Source organism: Trachinotus anak, unplaced genomic scaffold (genome assembly GCF_046630095.1).
Source record: "Trachinotus anak isolate AG129_WGS33_773 ecotype Australia unplaced genomic scaffold, CSIRO_AGI_Tana_v1 ptg000007l, whole genome shotgun sequence".
In the NCBI taxonomy this organism is placed as follows: Eukaryota; Metazoa; Chordata; class Actinopteri; order Carangiformes; family Carangidae; genus Trachinotus; species Trachinotus anak.
The window spans coordinates 20,673,518-20,680,565 of record NW_027273858.1 but is presented as its reverse complement, the minus strand read 5'-3'; the positions used below and the strand labels follow the sequence as shown (position 1 = coordinate 20,680,565).

At 39.4% G+C, this 7,048-nt stretch overlaps 1 pseudogene; it reads right to left on the bottom strand.

Moving 5' to 3' along the window:
• Nucleotides 1-2,223: 2,223 nt before the first annotated feature.
• Nucleotides 2,224-3,058, bottom strand: LOC139623445 (spastin pseudogene; annotated as a pseudogene).
• Between the last annotated feature and the right edge of the window lie 3,990 nt (nt 3,059-7,048).

Below are 7,048 nucleotides of genomic sequence, written 5' to 3'. Positions count from 1 at the left end.
ATAACACTGGGGCTCTGGATACCAAATTGCTGTAATTGTTTCTACATTTATTTCGCAATTCTTTTGGCTTTGTTTACGTTGCTTACGGTTATTCTTGCAAGTGAAGCCTGAGCTGACCATGGTCCTGAAAAGCCAAAGGTTTTCTAATCCTTTGCATAGCCTTGAGTTAGGAATGGTGTTTTAGAAAACACCATTCAGCAAAGGTTAATCATGCTTAGTGTTTCAGATAGCTGCTGTTTAAGCAGGATTATCCAGCTGGCCAAATATGCAGACAATTCAGTGGGCAATGTTGCACCGCTGGCATCTTACAATATTTGCAGAATGCAATTAAAATATGTATTTTATTGTCCTGGCACTATGACAGCGGGACTGTTAGTACACCTGTCAGACACAGTTACACAACACCTACACCTCACAATTGTATTTTAATCATTTTATCTAATCACATTACCTCTGATTTTTTTCCTTATGACCTTTTTCCTCTTTCCTGCATATGCATAGTTTTCCTTATGGCATGAATGTCCCAACAAGTCAGGAAAAATGTCCCCATATGACTGCAGAGATCCTAACCCACAGTATACGCCTATTATTCAAATAAGTGGTGCTCAAAGGCATTTAAAACACATCTAAACCAGCACACATCCTAAAAACTGTCAACTGAGAGACTAACACTCACTAAGCATATGAATTTTCACATTTACCTGATTGCTGTCATGCCAGTTTTTTACTGAGAGGCTTTGGAGCAGAAACCCTTTGTTTCCAGAGCAGCTGTGTAAGCGAGTGTAGTTGAAATATTAGTGTACAGTGTGAGAGAGAACAGGAGAGGAAGGCATGACTTTATGGGGGTGACCTTTTTCCAGTCTGTCCTCATAATATTTCATGGTCTTTCAGATTGGGAGACTTTCATATTATAGATTTTATTTCTTTCTCAGAAATTTTAAGTATCCCAAAGGAGGAATCCTATTTTTCTTCCATAAATGTGATGATTGAACATTACAAGTGCAGTACGACCTCTGTTGTTTGAAGGTTTATTCCCTTTTTTTTCTTCTTGCAGCCTTTTGTTAAATTCACAGGCCAAGGTTGAGAACTCTTCTCTGCAAAAGATCCAAAATAATTTTATTGATAATTATGTTTAATCTGAAACTGTTGTATGGAGGAGGAAACACTGCACGCATGTGATCACCCCATTATTATACAGTAGGATGAACACCAAAGGAGAAACATACCTTACAGAAGAGAACAGGATTTGAGATGACAGAGCTGCATTTCTTATCTTGTTCATCACCGTATGAAGGCATCACTGTACAGAGTACTTGCATAGAGTTTGAAATGATTTTATCATATAATGAACATCCTGTCTGTTTGCAGAATGTTGGTTATGAAACATTGTTATGCAATATCTAAAATAAGCACAGGGCTTGGCAGTTTGGAGTGCTATGTGTGCTCACGTTTAGATTTCAGTAAATCCTGTTTTATCTCTTCGGGGCAATGCAAAGTATTTTTAAATGATCAACATGCTTTTCTAATTAATGTGTTAGCACACATTGTTGGTTTTATTTATCTATTCATTGTTTTGCTTGCATTTAAGTATAATTGAAACATGTCCATGACCTATGACCCATTTATTAGAAGCGTTTCTGACAGTAAATGATAAGAAAAGCATGACAAAAAATTAAAATGAAACCTTTTTTTTGTTTGTTTGTTTTTTTTTATTGAAAAGTTTGTGGGAGGAAACTGGAGCACCCAAAGAAAACCCACGCAAGCACAAGGAGAACATGCAGTCTCCACACAGAGAGAAGGCAGCTGGTCAGTTGACTGAAAACCACAACCTTCCTGCTGTGAAGTAACAATGCTAACAACTGAGACAAAGTGCTGCTCTTTATTAACACTTGATATTTTGGTTATTTCAGGGCCTGAATTCTTTAGAAGTGTTCCCCTGTTACTGTTGTACTTTGTTCAATTTGGTGGACATATCCAGAGTGTCTTGGCTGAGACTGGCATTGATGCATATCAATGTTATGTATCTCATTAGCAGCCACACACCGGACTTGTTCTGGTCTCAGCTCGCTAATTGGCCCCAGAGCAGCATCTTCTCCTAATGATGCCAGATCGCTCTCTGAATATCCCCCAGTCACTCTGAGGATTCCCATGGTTCCAATTCAACACAACATAAACCCCCAGAGCTGCATCACTGAGCTAGTTGCTCCTATTGCTGGCACCCCATCATCTCCTCCTGCCCTCCACCCCGTCAAAGCCAATGAGGAACTCAGTTTTTAATCAGCGAGAGGCGTCGTATCTTCTCCCCCTCCTTTGACAAAGCAAGCTGTCCACTTCATCGATGAAGATGACAGAGGGCTGCAATTCTCTGGCAACTGCAACAACAGCAAACAAACCTCCCACCTTCTCCCACATATTTAGAGCCCAAACAGCGGCACTGATGTTGAGAATTTGAATTGACTGCTTTGGCCAGCATGGTTTTCCCATTACCAGGTGGTCCAAATAAAAGCAAACCACATGCCGGAGCTAAAGAGCTCTGGTCTGAAGGCAGGTAGGATGACAATCTCTTAGAGTGCTTTCTTGGCCAGATCCTGTCCCTCATTGTCTTCAAAGGATACAGATGCTCCACTGCCAACAATTTTGCCCTGAATCAGGTTGGCCAGTGTCCTGTCCACATTCTTCATCATATCCCTCCTTAGTAGCTGTTTTATTGTTGCTGGTCTTCCATTTTGAGCTTTTCCCAGCTGCAAGGACGCCTCTGGATCAGTGGATCTAGTTGAGTCTGACAGGTCTGATGTTAATGAACACACCAGGCACTGCAGGCAGGCTTTTAGGAACAGGCTTTGGTTGTGGAGGGACATGATTTGAGTTATTCACCACTCCATTTAAATGGCTCTAAAAGTGCAAGATTTTTTTTTTTTTTATGATGGTGAGATTTTTGACCAAGTTATTTTGAAACCTTTTGCTTGGTCTCACTGAAAACCTTGTCCTGTTGTCTCTTCTACAAAAAACCCTTTCAAGCTCAGCAATACCTCAGCTTCCTCCTTTTCACATGTATCATCTTCGTAGATCTTAAATTATGCTTAAGGTAGTTTTCCATAACTTTGGCTTTTACTTGTGTATTTACTTGTTTATTTTGGCCGACATTACTCTCTTAATCCTTACGTCTGTCTACTTGTTCTCAGCAGTCCACCTGTCAAGTTTGAAGTTGATCCGATGAGCGGTTGTTGAGACAATTGAACGATGGACAGACAGACATATTTTATTTTGCTTATAACTAAGTAAAACTGGAACATGTCCACAACCCAGACATGGTGGAGTCTGGGGGTTCCCAGCAAAAAGAGGAATAATTTATTTTCACTGTGACTCCATCCATAACTAACACGATGACAGAATGTATGACTAATTTTAGTACTTTAGTAATAAAAGCAAAAATCTCATCAGATGGGGGCCCATGGTCTAATTTGTCCCTTTAGGCGTCCTTGATGCGAAAAAGTATGAGAACCACTGATTTAAAGGGTGATGTGTTGAGAAGTTAACAACAGTTAACAACAATATTGTGTAAGACACATATGTTCAGTGTAGACTGCAGTATTGAGACGTAGCAGCTTGACTTGAACATAGCTGGGCTTAATGCCACCCACCACCCTCCTTTCAACACCTTCCCATCACCTGAATACTGAGCACATTTATTTTAGAACTGACAATGATGCCCACAGTGTCTCAATCTGAACTGACACTGTTTCACCTCCTGATGTCGGTAAATTGAGGCAGAATCCAGAAACAGTGAAAAAAAACATGTTTAAAAATAGACAAAGCTTCAGAATCACAGTGTGTGTAAATGGCATGAGGGGTTTTATTCTGAGCAAATAACACTCAAGTGTTTATTCAGATGCCGGAGGCAGAGTTCCTACAGGAAGCCCTGCAGTGAAGTGGAAAAAGACAGAAACAGATCTGGTGAATGTAAAATATGATGGGATCTGATCATAAAACATACAAACTATAGCTGCAAAAGTTTCTGTCACTACAGTCACAAACAGTATGTTGCTGTGTGACATATCAGGCCTCTTCATCTTATCTGAATACACTGCTGAGATCTCAGGGATACATTCATGCTGGCTTACATTTGTACCACCTGCCTTTTGAAAGCAACTAGATCGTCGAAACTATGAAACTGTAATATGTCACCTGTATCTATGTAATGGGCTTATTAATCCTCCTTCAGGCGGTGGACAATGTGATTTCCATGATTTGTGTGTAATGAGCTGATGAATCTGGAGGAGGAGGAGGATGCGCCAGTCCCTGCAGCATGACAATGTGACGGAAGTTGCTTTTTATTCTCCCTGTGTTATGTCCTGATGTGATCTCTGTTTAATCTGTGACTAAGCTGTCCCATGTAACACTATTACAACAAAATCACACCAGTGAACACTGCACACTATAATACGTCCTTATGGTATTACAAGACAAAGCTTCTCACACTACAAAGCATAGTACAGTCAAGAGGCAGACATATCTGATGGTGACCTCAGAGTGAGCATTTACCTTGACCTCTTGTGGAATCCCTGCTGGGGATTCCACAGCAGGGATTCCACAAAAAAAAAAAAAAATATATATATATGTATATATATATATATATATATATGTATATACCTTTACAATGACCTGCAGTTGGATATTGAGACAAGACACACACAGAGTGAAAGGAGAGTACTAACTAACTAAATCAATATTTAACTTAAATAAACAATCATATAAACAAATTGTTTTAAATTATTAAAACGTGTTATTTACGTTACGTTATTTCATCATCAAATCATCATAAAAATAAGGTTTTATAGGATATCATTTTTATTTAATTACAGATAGTTTTGTTTCATAATGCCCCCTTTTTTAAAGTCTTTTTTAATTTTATTGGCATTTTTCTGCCACTGGGGCTGGACGCAGTCAGTTTTCAGGTCATCTGTCTGTCCAATTTTTGTGAGCGCGATATCTCAGTAACACCTTCAGGACACTTCCTCTAAATTGACACAAACATTCATTTGGATTCAAGGATGAAATGATTAGAATTTGGTGGTCCAAGTGTTTGGTGGAGGCTAACAACCGTGAGGCTGTAATTCTTGTTCTAAATGACACTTTTATTTCATGTCAAGTTTCATTTCAGGTCTGTTACGACCCCAAGCTGGTTGAGGGGAGTGACATAAAAGTAGATGAATGCTCAGAGGAGTCATCATGTATATTTTCATTCTTTCATTAACAGAATTATCCAAAAAATAATCCAAGATGAAACCAGACATAGCTCCAACTTTGAATAATCACTCTTATTGTAGTGTGAACACAGGCATTATTTGTTAGAGCTAAAATGATGTCATGTTTTTGTTATTGTCCTCTCGATAATTATCTCCCCACATGAGAAAGGGTGATTTTTTTAGCCCAAGCAAAACACACAAAAAAACAACTTGGTAGCAGTAATGTATGAGAGTGAGTCTTGGAGCCGTCCTTACACCACTCTCCCTTTGTTGTTGTCTTTCAAACGGAGACAGAGAAACGTGAGCTTTTGGCTGGATGTCCCGAGGGAGCACTTTCACAGTAGAATAGCTTGATAAGTCAGACTGCTTCTGGTTTGAAGTCCAGGAGCTTTCACGCTCTTTTGAGGAAGAGATATAACCAAAACTTTTTTGTTATTGCTCATTCTGTTTCTGTTTCTCTACTTTGATCCTCTTCTCTTCCTCAGTTTTACTCAATTAAAAAAAAAACAAATCAGGTTTCCCCACAGCTGCTGTCACACTCCCAGTCTGGTTAAAGAGATACAGCTATAACACAGGTCAATAAATCCCTACTAATGTTTGATTCTAACACCTCTTGGGCTTAAATGCAGCATTTATAAGATAACGAAGCTCCAGCAGTCTCAGTTGGTGAAATTAAGTGAGTCACTTTGAAAGTTACTGTCTTCTTAGGACAGAATTCACTCTTTGTGTTAATATCCCTGCACTGGAGTTCAAATGAAAGAGTCCACTTATATACAAACATGTAGGAATTAAGACGAACCTGAATCACAACCCCTCTTTTTTTATTGTGTTGCATTTGTATCTTTTAGATGAACCTCTGTGCTTCCTCCTCTTTGCATGAAGTCCGTACATCTCCACACATCTTACCTGGGGTGGGATCAACTTTCGGCCCCCTTCTGTTTCAGCTCCGTTTATTCTGTTTCTCTGTAGCTCAGCGTAAGTTCAGTCAGGAAGACTATCTTTATTCCTCATTCATTCACAATTCTCTCTCGCTCTCTCACCTCACTTCTTGTAATCAGCTGACTTCAGGTGTTTTTTGGAAACCAATCAGATTCAATGCGAAACTTTAAATCTATTCTCCTCTCCTCTGCTGTCAGCTGTCATTTTAGTGTGTATCGCTGTGCCCCTCCTCCACCCCACTCCTCATCCTCACTTCCAGATCTTCAGCATTCTCTTCTTCCCATCACCCAGAAGTCTCTCCAGGTTGAAATATGTTTATTTTAGAACGTGCATTTCTTCAGAACAATGTCTCATTCAGCCTGTTTATCTTCAGGACCTGTCTATCAAGATCTCACAAAATGTCTTATGAATAAATTAAAGGTTTTATTCATTTGATTGGAGCCTTTCCATTACTAATAACACGTGGAATTACAGTAGAGGAAGTGGTGGTGACTTGTATCTTGTGTACTTTAGTTTAGAGAAGCTTCTAGCTCCCGTCAGTCTGACCAATTATTTTACCGATGTTTCATTTTTTTACTTTTCATCTCTGACTTAGTGGCAGGTTTGCTGTTGTTTTTTTTCTGGCACCAAGACAAACCACACCAGTTCTTTCTGAGGTCACCCTCAGGATGATATCACACCGATTATGACGCATATATGTAGAATGTAGAAAATTTTCTAGTGCTTGTTTTTAGTGTAACAGATGGATGGGTGGGTGGTTGGGTTTTTGACATTCAACATCTCTGCCACCGCAGAAGAGCATGTGAAAGTCATTGAACTTCTTCCTTTTACAGCTTTTCTCCCCGAACTTTGTCTGGAAATGT